Raw genomic sequence first — 20,812 nt, 5'->3', positions numbered from 1 at the left:
TTCATCTTGCTACTCACAATAGATCAAAACGCTTTAGCCAAACAAATAGACACAAAGAGAGGAGGAATATATTCTGAGGCCAGAAAACCATCCATTAAAAAAATCTAAATGATTAAATTTTTAAAAATTATTAAAGTTTTTAATAATTATAAAATTGATTGCATTCAAGTGCTTAAAAGACCTTGAAAATGCACCTCCATTCTTTTTTCTATATGTTCTTCCTTCCTTTTAGAAACCTATCCTTGCTTCAGCCTTCCAAATAGATCTCCCCTTTAGTTTAAGGACTACTTAGAATATTTTGACTGAAGGAATTAACCAAGAGTTTAGGGTAGAAAGTAGAGGAGGGGAGATTTCTATTGTGGAAGCCTTTCCCAGGGGGCAGTCAGTCGTAGAACTATCAATTTAACTTCAGGCATGGGAGAGTCTGCCATCTGTCTTCTTTTTCTTTTAAAGATTTTTTTTTGATGTGGACCATTTTTAAAGTCTTTATTGAATTTGTTACAATATTGCTTCTGTTTTATGTTTTGGTTTCTTTGGCTCTGAGGCATATGGGATCTTAGCTCCCGAACCAGGGATCAAACCCACACCCCCTGCAATAGAAGGCTAAGTCTTAACCACTGGACTGCCAGGGAAGTCCCTGCCATTTGTCTTCTAATGGCTATTTTTCTTTTTTCCTTAAGTTAACAGAACTTTTGGCTGACACATAACTACACAGCTGAATATGTCTAGTTTCCTCCTGAAGTAAGTGTGGCCTTTGGACTTGTGATATGTGTAGCATCTGGGTCATACCCTTATGAAGAATGTGTGTGCGCTCCTCCCTTGCTTCTTTTTCCTTTGCTACTAACTGGGATGTGGATATGATGGTGGGACTAGAGCAGCCATTTTGGCCAAGGGGTGGAAGTTAAGTTTAAAGAGGAGCAGAGCAACAAGGTAAAAACAGCCTGGCTTCCCAGCACTGCTGATGTGCCCTGAGTCCTTGGAATGCCTATGCCAACTTGTAGATGAGAGGGAAGCCAATTTCTGTCTTACTTTAGCTTATATATTTTTGAGTCTCTTTGTTATAGCAGTCTAAGCTGTATTAGACTGCTAATAAATTCTAACAGTCTCAAGAGTAACAAGCTAGAAATATAAATGTAAAATTACAGATTTTAAGTATGAAGAATGCACCCTGCAAGGCACTACTTCCCAAAGACCGGTCCTTTGAGGATGTTGAGCTAGAAAAGACTTTTCATGTATGCCAAGAAAAAAGTTCTCTTCTTAATAGTTGGTAGGAGAATTCTATTGTGTGGGGCTAGGGAGGAGGAGGGTCCTGCTTTCTTAAAAAGAAGCTGTGAGGGAATTAATTCAGAAGTGTGGCTTGGCTGACACCCAAGTTTCATGCCGAACAGAGAAACAACTATGCATAAAAAGGAGGGGAAAAGGAGTGGCTATATCTGAGCACTGAGTGTAGACAATCACAGAGAAGGCCATGGTGGATGGAACATAGAAGGCATTTAGGAGAAGATAAAAAATGTTAATTGGGGTTTATTAAGATATTTGCTACCTGGATTACAAAGTAGTTATCCATCTCCTCTAATAATAGCTAACCATTATTGAATGCTTCCTATGTGCTGGACATTTTTCTAAGGGTTTTACATCTATAAAATATGTAATCCTTACAAAAAGTCTCTGAAGCAGGTGATATTATTATTTTGGTTTTCCAGATAAATAAACTGAAGCATAGAGGGGTAAATTAATTGGCAGAAGTTGCAATTGATAGCGGTGTTTGGCATTTGAACTCAAGCATTTTGCTCTAACCAATATGCTCTACTATCTTTTTAAAATGCTTACTCAATTCTTTATTGTTACCCATTATTTTCAGACAAGTAGAATTTGGTTACATAGGAGCTGGAGAGAGAGGGCATAACTAGACACAGTGTTATATTTAGTTAATCAATACACATTAGCATACTGAAGACTTCCCAGTAAATAAAGCTGCTTAACTCTGTTTAATTCAGAAGTTCCCAAGTGTATTTTATCACAGAACTAATGTTTTAAGCACTGCTGCCTATTTACACCCCAAGAAGCTAGTGTCACACTGAACATACTTTTTTGAAATTCTAGGGGAGAAAAATACATTGACCTGGGGGCCAGGAGACCCACAACATGGTCCTGATTTAGTGAACTTATTTGTTCATGTGGCTTTGAGCAAGTCACTGAAGACTTCTGGCTTAGATTTCTTGAGTTAGTAAAATAGGGGCCTGGGTCTTGGTGAAGAGATGACCAATGACATCTGATTTTAAGAACCAAGCTTGTATTTGGAAAATGCAAAGCATAGATGCAGCTATGAAAAAGTCAGGTAATTAAATCAAATTTTAGGTGGAAAGGGCAGAAGTAGAAGCAGGGAGATTTTTCCTTAACCATTTGAGTATTGGCACCAAAGAATATTTATGGAGATGCCCCATAAATATTTGGGTTCCACATTTAGGCTTCATATACATGGGAATGTCACTGATTTCCATGTTATCTGAGATCCCACTATATTTCCTATCGGTATCTTTCTCCAACTTGTGACCCAGAACATCCAACCAGTTATTTTATATTTACCTTTTTCATGTAGGACCTTGACAAAACTGGAAAGGAATGAATCAAACAGAATTGACAGTTGATCCTTGGCCAGGTGTACAGGGTAGAGGAAGATATTCCAGCAGAGGAAGTAGCATATGTGAAGGCTTGAGTGAAGGGGACGGTGAGGTGGGTTCAATAATGAGTAGTGCAGCATGTGAGCTCAGGGGATTGTAGGTGTGAGAGTCAGTGAAGAAGGAGAATTACATGGAGAAGTGGCTGGAAATATGAGCTGAGTCAGGGTGGTGGAGTTTGTTCCATGTATTGTATTGAGACTGCCTCTCTGCATAGATTCAAATTTTAGATCCATCACAATAGAAGTTTCCAACAATTAAACACAAAATAAAACTCCCTTCATGCTGATCAGATTCCATATCTTTTACTTTATCTTTTTTAGAAAATGAAGATTTTTTTAGAAATCTTTTTAGAAAAGTGAAGATAGAAGTTAGGATACAGTTAATTTTCCAGTTTTGTTCTATTTGAATAATTCAATCATCATGACGCTGAGATGGGATATATCATGAATTTTCAGATGTTTGTTTATTTACATGGAAATAACTTCCCCTCCTTTTATAATATAACTTCTACAATAAGTTCCTCATGATGTGGGATGTCTTATAGATAGGCCTACTACCTATGATGGTGTCCTGTTGGGACTACTGTAACTAAATTCATCTCGAGTGAGACCAGAATAAAAGAGATTTGTGTATTAAATATAACTGATATTATTGCTGGGGACCACTGATTAAGGTAGATTTAGTCAATGCAGAGGAAACCTTAACAACACACACTCCTCTTTCTGGTCTCAGTTACCAGTTCATTCTCATTCATTTCCACCTGCTCCTTCCTTACCTCAAAGTCCCCCTCATCTACTCTCTCCTCACTCTGGATCCCCCACTGCTCCCCTTACATTCCTGCCCTTTCATGCTAAGCTTTTAAAGATGCTGTTTTATTTACCTGGTCCAGGTAGGTGCTTACCTTTGGCTGTTTTAATAGTGCTTTGATACAGTTTAAGTAATTCTCGACATCAATTCCTTACTGTCAATAGGATCAGCTATTATTAGTCTTGCAGTTTGATTGGTGGAGGAAAAGGAATTGGAAAAAAGGAAAGGAATTGGGGGGGTGGGGAAAAGAGGCTCCTCCCTCAACTTCTCTTTTCAGAGGTAACTTCTGTAATCCACATTCATAACTAGCAATTTAGAGGAGAAATATCCCTCATTAAGATGCACCTGGAGAAAAAGAAGGAAAGAAGGAAAGGAAGGGGAGAGAGAGAGAGAGGGAGAGAGAGAGAGGGAGGGAGGGAGGGAAAGAAAGAGGGATGAGGGAAAGGAGCAAGGAGGAAGGAACCTACTATATTTCAGGTCCTCTTCTTCCTGAATCAGCACACATGCTTTCATGTAATCCTTGCTATATTCTGTGAGCTTGGAATCACTATTTACATTTTACTTTGAAGCATAGAAGACTTGAAAAGTAAATAACATTTCCAAGGTTATGCAGCTATTAAGATAGTGAAGCCAGAATTTGAAATTCCCCAGCAGTCCAGTGGTTAGGACTCTGCACTTTCACTGCTGAGGGCCCAGGTTCAAACCCTGGTCGAGGAGCTAAGATCCTGCAACCCATGTGGTGCTGCCAAAAAATAAAATAAAATAAAATGAAGCTAGAATTTGAATCCAAATTTTAAGACTTAAACTCTACCTTCCTTTCTATTTCAACAACTATCAATAGCTCTGATTACTGCCTTATTACAGATAAAGGTAGGAAGTAAATGGGATGAAGATTTTTTTTTTTTTTTTTGGCTGTGTTGGGTCTTCGTTGCTGTGCGCCGGCTTTCTCTAGTTGCAGAGAGCGGGGGCTGCTCTTCGTTGTGAGGCTCAGGCGTCTCATTGCAGTGGCCTCTCTTGTTGCGGAGCACGGACTCTAAGTGCGTGGGCTTCAGTAGCTGTGTCTCGCAGGCTCAGTAGTTGTGGCGCACAGGTTTAGTTGCTCCGCGGCATGTGGGATCTTCCCGGACCGGGGCACGAACCCGTGTCCCCTGCATCGGCAGGCGGACTCTCAATCACTGCGCGACCAGGGAAGCCCTGAAGATGTTTTTGAAATGGTAATTTTGGTTTCCTCATTTATAGCCCAGTGTTCTAGCTCTATTGCATTTGAACTACTGTCTTTTGGATGGGAAGACACTGTCCTACATACTTTGGTTTTGGTCATCAACATTAACCATCTACCAAATGGTCATCTACTGGATTGACTTGGCATATGGCATTACTCATATATTTTTCTCGGAAATGATTGGAAATATATAATTTTTGGCTATCTGGTATAGACCAGGAAGCATGCATTATACATCATTGGGTAATTCTTCATCTTAAAATTATTCTTGGTTAAGTACCTTGCTCCCTAGAATATATCGAACTAAACAGAATGTGCTAACCTAGATGTTAAGCTAGGAATTTAATAAGCCATATTCTAAAATCCCTTGAGGCTCTGGGTTCTTTGGTTATACTATTTAGAATTACTGTGATAATGTGTTACAAAATAAAGGTAATGGGAGGGATAAAAGGGGAAGGAGGAGACTTCTATAATGTTGAAGGTGGTTGCCCATACAGTGACTAGTAAGAATAAGCTTGGATGTCCTCTAGCATTAGACAATGACAGTACAAAATGGAACACTGTAATAGCAACATTTTAAATGAGAAAATAGCTTTGCTTTATCTCACCCTGGTTTATGTAAGGTGTTTCATCCTTCCAGTTGATTGAATATATAAGTTCTTAATAGAATCCTCAATAAAACAACAATAAAAGTAATGGAAATAAGAGTAGGATATAAATGTTTTCAACTGCACTGAAATTCAAGTGGGCATGTGATATGTAAGGGTTAACTTCTTGCCTTTAAATTTTCTAATAAACTTGGTAACAGGCTATTAAGAGTTTATTAGCTTGATGTTGGTTAATCATCCTTATTGTTTCTGTTCTGGACCACAGTAAAGGCACACAAACCAAATTAACCTGCACATGAGCCCTTTATAAGAATCTCTTAAAATAATTTATTTAGCTTATTCACTCCCACATTTTTGAGTTCTCTGAATTATAGAATTCTCCAAATGAATCAGTACCTCAACTTGTTTGCCAAAATATAAAGATGAAAAGAAAAACGAGCTCTCTTACAATACCCTCTGTGACTAATTACACTGATCTGACTAGACTGGTTGTTAGATCTGAATTATAGTCATGAATAAGTTAGATCCTAGTTAAAATTATGTATGGGGTCCAAGAGGCAATGTCATACAGGCAAAAAAGCTGTTTTGTGATAAGCGGAAATTAGTACTATAATGCTTTATGAGATTTTGGGCTCCCAGTTAGAAACCTATCTGCTGAGATGTATAAGAAATTTCAGGCTTAAAAAATTAACCCATCTTCTTTCACTGTATATGGGTTCCTTCTAAATGTTCGGTTTAGAGCCAATTGTTGGGTTTCCAGTAACACAAAGGAAATAATGTATTTTCAAAATTAGCTTACCCTTGTTTATTTTCTTTTACCTGCAGATTTATTTCAGCTTTTATTGAAGTTTTTTAACTTTCCTAATAGTTCCCAACATCTAATGTGGATAAGAGACACTGGAGCAAGAAAGATTTTGGTTAGTTAGATAATATAGGAGAGAATTTCCTGGTAGTAGAAAGTATTAAACATTACAAAATAGATCTGGAGTAAATAATGGAATTTTATTCTCCAGAGGCTTTTAAATTTAAAGAAGGTTTGTGTCACCCTACAATTCACATATTAAAATCCTAACCTCCAAAAATAATGGTATTAGGAGGCGGGCCCTTTGGAGGTGCTTAAATCATGAGGTCGGAGTCCTTGTGAGTGGGACTGGTGCCTTATTTTAGAGGCTCCGGAGAGATGTCTAGTGCCTTCCACCATGTGAGGGTAGAACAAGAAGTTTGTAACCGGGAAGAGTGTCCTCACCCGACCATGCTGGCACCCTGATCTCAGACTTCCAGCCTCTAAAACTGTGAGAACTAAATTTCTTTTGTTTATAAGCCACCCAGTCTGTGGTATTTGGTTATAGCAGCTAGAACGGACTAAGACAGCTACATTTGAGTTTGGCCTCTAGTGTGCCTATTTCTTATCCCAGTCCACCCTTAAACACAATCATCTGAGTAATTTGGTGAATTGGTTATGAATTTACTATCATAATTGATTTAAAAAATATTTTGGCAAAAAAAAAAAATATTTTGGCATCCTGACTATTCAACAGCCTTGTTGCAAAACATATTGACTCTCATGGTAGGTGGTTCTTTGAGTGGAATTAACTCGAGTGGTAGGAAAATTGAACACAAATGATAACAGACATGGTTTTTGGATTTAAGCATTTAAATCCTCCCCTGAAGCACATACACTTAGATCAGGACTCTCAGTATCCATTGCTGGGGATCAGGCAGGTCTAGGCAGAGAGTACTAGCAAAGGCAGTAGAAAGGATCTGAGGAGAGAGGTCTTTGCAGAGAAGAAGCCAGGTCTGAGAAGCTGAACAATATTTTTTTTTCCACCCAAAACCCAAACAGCTCTGAAAACAATGATTTTTTCCTGAGTTTCCTGCAAACACATATGGTGGGAAAATCTGAAGTGAATTCATGCATATACTTGACCCTCTTAGAATATTCCTAAGTTTCACTGCAGAATGTTGGAGCCTTGACTACAGGTGTTGCCCCAAAAGCTGTGGGGAGGGTTATGCAATACACGGTGTGGACACTATGGAAATTAAAATTTTAAATTGGAAAAATTCTGAATTCTGAAAAGCACTTGGATTTTAGGGAAGGGATTGTGGACTTGTGATATTTTGCCATGCAGAGTTTCCACGTTTTTCTACTAACTGATTTGCTTTAGGCCCCAGGTTTGTAGTTTTGAACCTGCTTACTGTCTTATCTCTGACCTGACCTCTTCATTTATGCTAAAATCAGTAATTAGTGAAAAGGCTAAATGACGGTATTTATCCTTCTGATTTCTCCTCTGTATATAAAACAGATGAAAGGTAATTTTTGGTTGTTGTTTTTGACCTCCTCTGGTACCTTGAGTTTGGAAAAACAGTAAAAACAACCCAATTGGTCAGAAAAGGCAAAACAACAAGAGTGATGGGTATGTCTGGAGAACTCGGTGGCACTTGCGGTGTGGATTCACCGTGGAGTGCATGAGACTAATGGCCTCTCTATCACTAAGATTGTTGTCATGGGTGTAACTCACTGCGAAACACCTTCTGCTGTCCAGTATTTCCAAACCTTTTATTTTATTTTTTTAAGTTTTTATTTATTGTATTTATTTACTTTTGGCTGCATTGGGTCTTCATTGCTGCACGCGGGCTTTCTCTAGTTGCGGCGAGTGGGGGCTACTCTTCGTTGTGGTGCGCAGGCCTCTCATTGTGGTGTCTTCTCTTGTTGCAGAGCATGGGCTATAGGAGCGTGGGCTTCAGTAGTTGTGGCACGTGGGCTCAGTAGTTGTGGCTCGCGGGCTCTAAAGCACAGGCTCAATAGTTGTGGCGCACGGACTTAATTGCTCCGTGGCATGTGGGATCTTCCCGGACCAGGGCTCAAACCTGTGTCCCCTGCACTGGCAGGCAGATTCTCAACCACTGTGCCACCATGGAAGCCCTCCAAGCCTTTTATTGCTTTATTTGTTCAGAGGTACAGCAGGTAAATGGACTGCTTATAATTGTAGGTGTAGTACCAACCATTAAAGCAAATATATTTACAGCCCCTGTAATTATATTTTGGTAAAAGTTATACTGAATGGTTTGACAGGACTCCTCTCTGGGTAGTATGTTTACTTTGATATTTATCCAATGATGCAGAATGGCTTCTAGTCCAAACATTTTCTCCTGATGATACATTTATTTCTGGCATGACCTTCTCTTTCAAGTCCAAAAGAAAAAAACACAATTTATAGAAACATATAGAGTGACAGATAAATGTAATATACTACAGGAACCTATTGATTTATTGACCAACACTCACATTTTAAAAGATCTATAGGGGCTTCCCTGGTGGTGCAGTGGTTAAGGATCCACCTGCAACGCAGGGGACACGGGTTTGAGCCCTGGTCCGGGAACATCCCACATGCCGTGGAGCAACTAAGCCCATGCACCACAACTACTGAGCCTGCGCTCTAGAGCCCGCAAGCCACAACTACTGAAGCCCACACACCTAGAGCCCATGCTCTGCAACAAGAGAAGCCACCGCAATGAGAAGTCCACACACTGGAACGAAGAGCAGCCCCCGTTCAACGCAACTAGAGAAAGCCCGCGTGCAGTAATGAAGGCCAAACACAGCCAAAAATAAAAATAAATAAATAAATAAATAAAAATAATAAAAAGATCTATAATTCAAAGCTAATGAAAGAGGGAAGTCACAGTAAGAATGATGTAAATAAAGTATGTGTTCAGGCATGATGTTTGAGTTCTTACCCTGATGTCCTTGTTCTTGGACATTCTTGCACAGATTTTTCTATTGCTTAAGCATTTATGTAGAACAGCAGGGCCATAGATGCTATGTAACAGAAATACTGTATTAACAGCTTTCTGTTCAATGACAGTGTGAGCTTTCTCTTGGGAATGTTTTAAAGCTTACTTAAATTAGGTCACCTTTGGGCAAATTGAGTTTCGGGCAGATTGAAAGGTATCTAAATTCTTTTAGATCACCTCAGTACCATTTAGTATCCTGGTGTGTTAATTTGTCAAATGGAATACCAGAGAATAATTAAGTCAATAAATAAAGAAAATAAGTAAATGCTTACTTATTCTTGAAAACATCCTATATTTGTATACGACCTTTGATTTGTTTTATGGAATATGATATAAAATATTTGATGAAATGAGTTTCATTATAATTTTATAACATTTGTTTTTTTTTTCTTTTTTCAAAATGCATTTCCATGTTTTTCCCCCACAAAGTCTTCGTAAGTTATAAGGTCACTGGAAGAATTATTTTCTCTTTCTTTTATAACTGCTTATAATGCTTAATATAGTGCTTTGAATAAATTGTGAGTAACTGCATTCTGTTGGAACAGTAGACGTCTAGTCCTATAAAACTCAGGATTCTGGAGTCAAGTTAGAAACAAAAATATAAATGAATATGTCTCACGGAATTTTTTGATCACTTAAAGCAGTGGGATTTAAGTGATGATTCTGGCCTTTCCAATACTATTTTCCAATGGAAGATAGTCTCTTTTCTTTCAAACACGTAATACAACATATCTGTTAATCTGTGTCACCCAGTTCCTGACAACAGGAATTATGCCCTAGAGTTCTCTAAATACAGGCATTTTTCCCATTCCAAGTAGAATAGACAACTATAACAGGGTCAATTAAAACCTTTTTATGACATTTTTCATATGAATGTTAAGAGAGAGGAATTCTTCCTATTGAATGGTAAGCTGTAAAAAATATATGCTTGGATCAACCAGCATCCATCTGTCCATATAGATAAAGTCAGTTTGTTGAAGAAGACAATGAGGCCAACATACAAAGAGCATCAGGAAATGGAGCTGAAATATGAAAAGAGAGCCACTTAACTCCTTGATCTAGCCATACCTGACTTCACTTTTGGACTTCCTAGTTATATGGCTCAATCCCCCTTTATCTAAACTGGTTTCAGCTAGGTTTAATTCACATGTAACTTAAAGTATCCTGACTCATAGATTTTGCATGTTTGGAAATTAAATTTATTCAATGTATTATTTTGACACATATTGTAAATAAAGATGCATGAAAAATTATAAAAATGATACACATTGATTTCTCATTTTTAGCAAATCAAGTAAAGATTTGTAAACCAAATGTTTATAAATTATAAAGTTACTTTTAGGACCCTAAGTTTTTTTCCAATTATTATTAATCATCATCTTGTCATAATTAGTTTGTAAATTCATGAAAATAGAATTTGTTTTGGTAAGTGCAGTGTGATTCAGAGTGCTGTCAGTACATGGTCACTTGACAGTTGTTTTAACACTGACAAGCCTGCAGCAAATTTTAGGATACATTAAAAGGTGTTTATCATACCCAGTATCTGATAGATGTAATCACACAAAGGTTTTTCAAGCCAATTCAGAAGATTCATTTTATAGGCACAGGTTATGGTAATTTATCATTAATGTTATCTTCTGGATGCTATAGTTTTGGTTAAAGTAAAGATTTGCAGTTTCACATCTCCCCATCCATGGTCAGTGTTCATCTAATATAAATCTAACCTAAGATTAGATTTATACATCTGTTTTTGGTACAAGGTTTCTTGCTCCCGCTGGCAAACACAGATGCTCCTTAACTCCTCTCCACCTGAATGTGCACAGAATATAATTATGATGGGAACTAACACTATCTGAAATACATTCTGTTTATGCTTGTAGACCAAGGTCAGAACAATTAAATGAAAGATGGTAGCACTGTGGATTATGCCAAACAATATTTCCCCCAGGAATGTAATACCATATATCACAAGTAGGCAAAATATTTGCGCAGATCCTCTGCTGGCCTCTCTGTTAATCCAGGTTTACTGTCACTAAATAAGAAGTTTACAAAATAGACTGCAGGGAATACAGATGTTTCTAGTGGTATGTGTTTCTTGCATATGTTGAAATAACATTGTGATGATTCATTTTATTCAGCTTTATTGAGGTATAATTGATATATGTAAGTTTAAGGTGTACAATATGATGATTTGATGCATGTATATATATCGTGAAATTACCACAATAAGGTTAGTTAACACACTGTGATGGTTAAATTTATGTGTCAATTTGACTAAGCCATGGGTGCCCACCTATTCGGTCAAACATTACTCTGGGTGTTCCTGTGAGGGTGTTTTTGGATGAGATTAATGCTTAAGTAGATAGAATGAGTAAAGCAGACTGCCCTCCATAATGTGGTGGACTCTTTCCAACCAGTTGAAGGCCTGAATAGAGCAAAAAGACTGACCCCTCCCCCCCACCCCGCCATACACATACCCCAGAGTAAGTGAAATTCCTGCTACCTGACTGCCTTTGAACTGGAACATCATTTTTTTCCCCTGCCTTTGGACCCAAACTGAAACATTACCTCTTCCTGGGTCTCAAGGCTGCCAGCCTTTGGACTAGAACTAAATTTTTGGCTCACCTGGGTCTGCTTATTCTATCTATCACTCTGTCTTTCTGTCTGTCTACCTACTTACCTACCTACCTATCTCCTATTGGTTCTGTTTCTCTGGATAACCCTGACTAATACAAATATTATATTGATGATCAGTAAAATGGTAATAGTATTCTTTGCCTATCTGACGAAGAGTCTGGGGACGTCTCAAGTCCATTGTAAACATTCAGAATGGCAGGTATAATGATATTTAATAGTATCATATTTAGTGTCCCCTCCCCCCAGTTGCCCAGAGCAATTTGTGACATTGAGATGACACTCTTGGACCATTAAGCTTCTCTAGGTAAAGTCTGGCTCTCTGGGTTAGTTAAGACATAAAGGCTCAGGTCCACTAGGGTCCTGACACTAAATCATTTCCAAAGGAAATCTTACGACTCTAATAACAGATTATAACTGGCCTGACTTAAGAAAACAGAAAAATCATGTTCAACTTTACTTATTTTGAAACATTAAAATTTTTGCAACTAAATCAATTTAAAAAATAATTTTCCTTGAACCTTGAGCTTTCTGAGAAACAGGACAACAGTCATGGCAAAGATATGGTTATTGGAGATTAACTGGCACATTTCATGGGTGCGGTTGCTGAAAATCCACTTCTGCTATGGTTGGAGGAGGGGCTGGTTTGGGAATCTCTGTAATAGAAGGTGCAAAATTTGCCTGCGCATTAGAAGCCTCCACAGTTGTCTCCACATTACAGTAGTCCTCAATTGGCTGTAATTTGGGGTTAAAACAAACTGATAAATCAAGTTAGTATGGTAATAATCAGTTGACAGAATTGGAAGCTCATGCTTTAAACTGCCTTTGAGGGCTTCCCTGGTGGCGCAGTGGTTGGGGGTCTGCCTGCCGATGCAGGGGACATGGGTTCGTGCCCCAGTCCGGGAGGATCCCACATGCCACAGAGCGGCTGGGCCCGTGAGCCATGGCCGCTGGGCCTGCGCGTCCGGAGCCTGTGCTCCGCAACGGGAGAGGCCACAACAGTGAGAGGCTCGCGTACCACAAAAAAAAACAAAAAACAAAAAAAAAACTGCCTTTGACAAAATCATAGAATCAGTCAGTGCAAGAAACGGCCCAGACTTGTTACCCATGGACCTTTCATTATTACCATTTCCTATCACTCCTACGGGCATCAATTACTTCATCCTACAGGGCAAAGGTGTTAGGGAGAGGTAGACAGAAAAGTCTGGTGAGCTGGTGACTCTACTTTGACAGCAAACTGCAACTGTATTTTAAAACTAATCAGCCCTATATAAATTTTTCTGTTGTGTGGATGTGATCTAAAACACATAAAATATTCTGGGGCTTGAAAACACCTTATATCAGTCTAAAAAACATGTTCTTTTAAATAGATTTTAAAACCTATAGCCTTATATAGGCTACATTCTGGGATTTGACTTTTATTTTTAACTTTAAATCTTTATTAAAGCAGGTTATCATCAGAAAAAAAAAAGTCTGTATCAGAGAGCAGAGGAATTTGATCCTGTGAGTGATTGTTGCTAAGGGACCATTTCATGCAAATTAATCTATAAATATTTAGTGGTTAGATACCTGATGGGAGGGGAGAAGAGTGGAGAAAATTAGTCAGGTGGAGAGCAAGAAAATTACTCCCATCTGATTAGAAAAAGATAATCATGGTGTTTTCATGCAGACCAGCAGTATCATGATGTTTCTTTAATTTTCCTTTCATTTTTGCTTGCCTTGGGGTGAGAGTAGGGAGTGCTGAGGAATATGAGGAGGTATACCTGGTTACCTGGAAAAGGAAGGCAACTGGATACATTCCAGGTTAAGTCACACCTATTCAGGTGTGACTCAATAAAGACAAGATCAAAAGCTGGGAATATACTTGTCAGATTCTGCCCACCCACCCCAGCCCAAAGCTCATTGGAATTTTCAGAGTTGCCAACAAATTCTGGTTGAATTAGAAAGGTGTGCTTTACCAACATCTGAGGGAAACCAAGAGCTACTTACAGCCATATTTGGGATTGGTCAGATGTTATCTGTAAAAGATGCTTCCAGGAAACTCACTTTTTTCTTTTAAATATTGTGATAAATATTTACCTTTAGAAAAGTATAGTTTTAGAAATTAGTAATTAGTTATATTTAGTGTTTTTGTTATTTATGTGATTATTTAGGGCTTAAAATATTTATGTAAGTTGAAACTGAACTAATAAGACTATTTTGCTGAATTGTGCCTGAGTTTGGAACATGTAACCATAATTAAAATGTGGTTAAAGTGTACATTTACTCTAGCAATCTGAAGTTGAAAACAATGGATAATTGTGATGGTATTGCACTATATCTTGCCTGTGGTGATGGTTACATGAATCTGCACATGTTCTAAATCACACACACACACACACACACACACACACACAAATGCATTTAGAACTAGTGAAATCAGGATAAAGTCTATGGATTGTATCAATGTCAATTTCTTGATTGTGATATTGTACCGAGGTGATACAAGATATTACCATTGGGAGAAGTGGGGTAAAGGGCTTGCTAGAGCTCCCTGTATTACTTCTTACAACTGCATGAGAATCTGCAGTTATCACAAAATTAAAACTAAAAACAAGTGTGAATATCATAAAAATATTACTTTTTATTCCCTTCTTTGAAAATTGATATTTAAGCATTGTAAAAGCTAACACATTGAAATTACTCTTTGAAAAACTATGGAAGAATCTAGAAACTGCAATTTTTCTACAGAGCAGAAAGCAATAAGATTTCCCTTATATGGTTCCATATTTTCCAAAAGAAAAATTCTGAATTATTGTTATGCTCATGCATCATGCTCATAAAATTGCCAACATATAACAAATATAACTTGCTTTAAAATAATCCAGCAGGACTGAGCAGAATACAGTGTAGTCTATATAAAGTCCTACTTACTCTAAATGCATGGAAAACTATTACTTTCCACCATGATGTCTGTGGGTGAGTCAGTTTGAGTAGTTACATTAAAAATTTTAGAGCACATTGAAATATATTTTTTCCAAAAGATTACCAAAAATATAGATAAAAAAATAAAAAGAGCATCTATTTGCATTTTTTACTATACTAAATGACCTTGCTGAGTATGTGCAATGTTAAATATTGAGACAACTAAGCAACTTTTTCCTAATTCTTAAAGATCGTTACAAAATGTGCATCAGTTATTTTTTCATTAACCATTTTTGAATAGCTACAGTTAGACACAGTGCCAGATGACATAGATATATAATAGTAAACAAGAAAACTGGGCTTTAACTTAATGGTGCCTTCTGACCAGCTAAGAACTTAAAACAATAATGCTATAATAATAACATTTATTGTTAACTATCAGTGCCAGATCTGGTGCTAATCCCTCTATATTCATCTTTTAATTAACACTCACTATAAACCTGGGAGGTAGGTGTCTGGGATAACAGGGACTGTGATATCAATGATAGAATTAGTTAGAGCTTGGAAGAACTCAAGGTTCTGATAAATACCATTGGTGAAATAAAAAAAAGCAAAATCCATTGAAACTTAAATAAATAAAATTCTTTTTTAAACCATATAGGAGAGACATGGGAGCCCATGATACTGACCTATACAGAAGTAAATATAATGCTAGTATACTGCTTGATGCTTCAGGAAAAAATAGCTACATAGTCATGGTAATGGAAACATAGTGTCCTGGTCGTCAACTTTTAAATAGTCTGACAGATAAATTACAAAAAACATTTAAATGAATATAGGGGAAAATGTAAATGCCAGCATAAACCTATAGTTGATGGGGTCTGGGAGGTGGACGGGCATAAGGGAAGATATTAGATTGTGCAGAGAAGGGCATAAAGGAGACCTTCTATAGTTGATGGAACAAGAGATGGGATTTAAGGATGTTATTTGAGGCCACAGAGATCACATCTACTAAGGTAGAGGAAGGGAGATGTGGGAGATAAGAGTTAAAACCTCTACTATAGCAAGAAGTTAGTAGACAATGTCCTAAGTTAATAAGTCAAATGTTAATACGTTAATAATAGTACAGTTTTGTGGAAAAAAATATCACACCCAGAAGTGGCTAAACATGATTGTTTCTGAAATGTAGAAAGGACTGGAGATGAATACGTAAGTTTCTTTTTATCACAGACCTTTATATGCTACTTGATTATATTTTTCTTTAAAAATAAAGCAGAATCTTTTGTTTTATGTAAAAATGGTCCCCCTTAAGAAATTCTGGAATTTTACTTCTTCACTTAACGTGAAAACCATTCATTGAGCATATACTTTATGTAAGGGAGAATTTTACTTAAAAGATTTTTGAGGATGATGTTTCATACTAAGTGTATTTAGCTAAAATGAATTTCTGGTCTGAAAATTTAGATTTGTGTATTTGTGTATATATATAACATATTTAATAACTGAGAATGTGGAAAATGACATGATTAGTATTATAATCAATGTATACATCTAAGATTTGATAGTCATTATGGTATTTATTTTAATGTTTTCATGCATCCAAACTTTATTCTTGATTTTTGTTCTTAGAAATCATGACAATGTTTGCCAGTCAATCCAGCCCTGTCCATCACCTTGACCTAGTGTCAAAGAAATCTGACCCCAGAAACTCTCATTCCTTACCTCTGTTAAAAAAGAAACAATACTTATTTACTGTCTATGGTGCACATGGCCCTGACTACGAGATTATAGTTTGTGAGCATTTCATTTGGTGCAAAAAAAATCTATTGAAGCATTCTGGTGTGGTAGCAGTGCAATGTCTGTAAAGAGAATGTTTCCCAATTTAAAACCTATTCAAATCTTGGGAAATTATTGAAAATAATTCTTGATCTGAGGTAATTTGTTTTAAAAGATTAGACTTGCAGCATAAAACACGATTTTTGCATCTGTTATCAACATCATATTAGTTTAAAAGCATATAGTCAGGAAGGAGTCCGGCTAAATAAAGCAAGTACCTAAAAGGCAAAATTTAGGAGATGATAATGGCAATAATTTTGTGATAACAGCTGCCTTAGATAGGAAGTCTTACCTCCAGAGTCTGCTTTCCTGTGACATTTAAGGGAAAGGGCATGGGCTTTGCTGTTACTAGGCAAAAGTAGAACAGGCATTCGGGAACATAGATTGTCTTAGTTTCAGTTTATTTATCTGCAAAATGGTGAAGTAATAGTATCATTAACTGAATCACTAACAACACTGTTGAAAACTCAGTAGTAGTAGCTAACACGGCCTGGGTACTTACTGTTAAGTGCTTGTCTGTGAATCTCATTTGATCCTCCCAACTATTAGAATCCACATTTTAAATAAGAGGACAGTGAGGGTCACGGGGGGCCCTAGTTCTCCGTAAGGTTAAGTGGCAGGAAAGAAACTGAAACATATTTCTCTGATTCCACAGCCCTTGTACTTAAAACACTACCCTAAATTACCCACTGTATGTGAACTTAAGGGTTCCCACAGTTCAGATGCTCTGTTAGTAGCCCTAATTCCTGTGCTCTGGACCCTGTGGGTGGGGGCTCACAGCTGCTGTAAGACATTCACAGTCCACATGTGTCCAGAGCAAAATTTATAGACATACACACATGCACTATGATATTTCAAGAGTAAGTGGATGCCATATGATTAATAAAAAGATGAATGTAGTTAAATAAGTATGAGATGTTTATTTTTTTTTCTAATCAACAGTTTCTAAAAATACAATTTATATCATTATGGGAAGTGAAAGATGTTTTGATGTTAAATAGGGAGCATCAGACCCTGGTTCACTGCATAACTCCAGGGGTGCCATTTCCATAGACCCCTATGTGAGTAAGGTCCCGTGGAGTTGTGTCACGCACAAGTTGTACCATTGTATGTACCTAAATTCAAAGTCTGGAAAGGAGCGTTTTATTGAAATAGGCACTGAAAAATTAAACAGCGTGCTTCATTGTATTACCTTTGTTTATACTATCAGGAAGGTGCCTTTGGAGATATATACTTAAGACTATTTGATTAGAAGTAATAGAATACAACAGAAATAATGATGAAAAACAAGGTAGATATTTATTTCTAGGACTGGCATGTCGCTTCATCGTGTCAAGGACCATGTTTCTTTCCCATTGCCCTGCCATTCTCAGCAGGCAGCATTCTGCCATATGACTGCTGAGTTTCCAGCAATCATGCCCACATTCCAGACCATAGGAAAGAGGACATGAGGAAACAGGCATGCATCTCTCTTTAAGGACCCTTCTTGGAAACCCCTTTGCCTATATCTCATTGGTCAAAACTTAACCACATGATTCAAGGGGGCTGTGGGTATTCTACCTAAAACCTGAGTTAGCACTTGTGAAGGAAAGAAGGGGAGAATAAATATTAGAAAAACATTAGCAGTCTCTGCTAAACATATTGGTTTCTGGTCATATCCCTTTCCTTTAGTTCCAAAATTAAGGCTGGGAAGCATCTCCCAGGGCTTCACATCCTACTCAAATTTTTAAAATTTACTCATCTTTATTAGGGGTTAGCCTTAAGGATTCAGTAATAAAACTCTTAGGGTTTCTTTTAATATTAAACCCAATAATAAATGATATACACACTGATATACCTTAAAACTTGGTTTTAAGTGTATGGTAATATCTTACAGATGCAAGGAAAAGTAGGCAATACGTGAATATGTCTGGTTGGGATAATGACGTTTCCCTTCCTCATCTCTGGATTGTTCAGAAATGGACCATAAATCTTCATTCTGCCTGTGTTAGTTAGCCAGAGCTGCCATAACAAAGTACTACAGACTACGTAGCTTAAACAACAGAAATTGATTTTCTCACAGCTCTAGACTAGAAGTCAGATCAATGTGTTGGCAGGGTAGGTTTCTCCTAAGGCCCCTCTCCTTGTAGATGGCTGTCTACTCCCTTTATTATTACATGGTTTTCTTTCTGTGTCTGTGTCCTAGTCTCCTCTTCTCCTAAAGAAAGCAGTCGTATTGGATTAGGGTCCACTCTAATGACCTCATTTTAACATAATTTTCTCTTAAATACTCTGTCTCCAAACACAGACTCGTTCTGAAGCGCAGGGGTTTAGGACTTCAACATATGATTTGCGGGGAGGACATCTGTTTGCCTGCTACTTCCCTGGCTTTTCCTTCATAGGCATATTCTGGCTCTACTTCTTTTTGTCCTCTGTTTTTTTCTATCTACTTTTACTTTTATAGGCCATGTCATCCAACCTCCCCCTAAAGCTTCAGACTCCAGGGATTCTAATGGATAGCTGTAACTCAACACAGCCAGACAGAACTCTTGATAATCTTTCACCTTCAATCAATTCCTTGTCTGTCTCAAAAATAGCACCACCAATTGATACTATCACTGCTGAGAACCAAAACGTTGGAATAATCTTTTGTATTTCTGGTTTCCTCACACCTGTATTCAATAAAACAAAAAATCCCTATTGTCTGTACCTTGAAATGTAAACTCCAATTTCCAACATGCATTTCTCACCACTTCAAGAAGTTATCATCTTATTTCAAGCATCCATTATCTCTTTTACATAAACTACAGCCATCTCTTCCTTACTAGTCTCCATGCTCTTTTCTTATGTTTTAATTGTTCCCATACCCCCTACAGTGATCTTTTAAAAGCAGAATTCTGAGTGGTGGTTACATGGTGTATACTTGTGTAAAAAGTCATTGATCTGTGCACTTAAGGTTTTCTTGTTTTGCTTTATGTAAATTTTTAATTCAATTTCAGAGAATTCAGAGAAAGCAAACATGGTTCAATTCATTCCTCGTCCCTGCTCAGAGCATTTCAGTGGCTAAATATTACACTCCAAATATTCTTCAAGTTCTGTATTACATGCCCAGTTGAGACTTCCAACTGTATTTGTCACTGTTACTTACTCCACCCTGTTCACACTGGCCTTCTTGCTGTTTTTTGAATGTACCAAGTTGATTTTTGTCTTAGGGTCTTTTAACTCTGCCTCAAACACTCTTCTTTTTAAATCACTGTGCCTTCACTTCTTAAATATCACTCCTTTAGAGAAAGCCCTACTTGACTGCTCTCTATCAAATAGCATAACCCTGCCCATTATTTTTTTAATCTTCTTTCACTGCATTCTTTTCCTTCACAGAAATTATCAAGCAACCCTGGATATTATATCATGTATTTATTCCATCCCTTGATTTCTGTCTGTTTTCCTCACAAGTGTACTCCCAGGCCTAAAACGACGCTTAGTGCATTGTTGATATTCAGTATGGAGGGGGGACCTTCAAGGTGGCAGAGGAGCAAGATGTGGAGATAACCTTCCTCCCCACAAATACATCAAAAATACATCTACATGTGGAACAACTCCTACAGAACACCTACTGAACGCTGGCAGAAGATCTCAGACTTCCCAAAAGGCAAGAAACTCCCCACGTACCTGGGTAGGGCAAAAGAAGAAAGGAAAAACAGAAACAAAAGAATAGGGACGGCACCTGCACCAGTGGGAAGGAGCTGTGAAGCAGGAAAAGTTTCCACACACTAGGAAGCCCCTTCACTGGTAGAAATGGGGGGTAGGTGGGGGGAATCTTCGGAGCCACGGAGGAGAGCTCAGCAACAGGGGTGCAGAGGGCAAAGCGGAGAGATTCCCACACAGAGGATCAGTGCTGAACAGCACTCACCAGGATTGTCTGAGAAGATTGTCTGCTCACCCGCCGGGGCAAGTTGGGGCTGGGAGCTGAGGCTCATGCTTTGGAGGTTGGATCCCAGGGAGAGGACTGGAATTAGCTGATGCACAGCCTGAAGGGGGATAGTGCGCCACGGCTACCTGGGAGGGAGTCAGGGAAAAAGTCTGAAACTGTCTAAAAGGCAAGAGACATTTGTTTCGGGGTGCACGAGGAGAGGGGATTCAAAGCACCACCTAAACGAGCTCCAGGGATGGGTGCAAGCTGCGGCTATCAGCACGGACACCAGAGACGGGCATGAAACGCTAAGGCTGCTGCTGCAGCCACCAAGAAGCCTGTGTGCGAGCACAGGTCACTATCCACACCTCCCCTCCCGGGATCCTGTGCAGCCCTCCACTGCCAGGGTCCTGCGATCCAGGGACAACTTCCCCGGGAG

This window comes from Lagenorhynchus albirostris, chromosome 5, assembly GCF_949774975.1.
Source record: "Lagenorhynchus albirostris chromosome 5, mLagAlb1.1, whole genome shotgun sequence".
NCBI lineage: Eukaryota > Metazoa > Chordata > Mammalia > Artiodactyla > Delphinidae > Lagenorhynchus > Lagenorhynchus albirostris.
Note: the sequence above shows the minus strand (reverse complement) of the source record.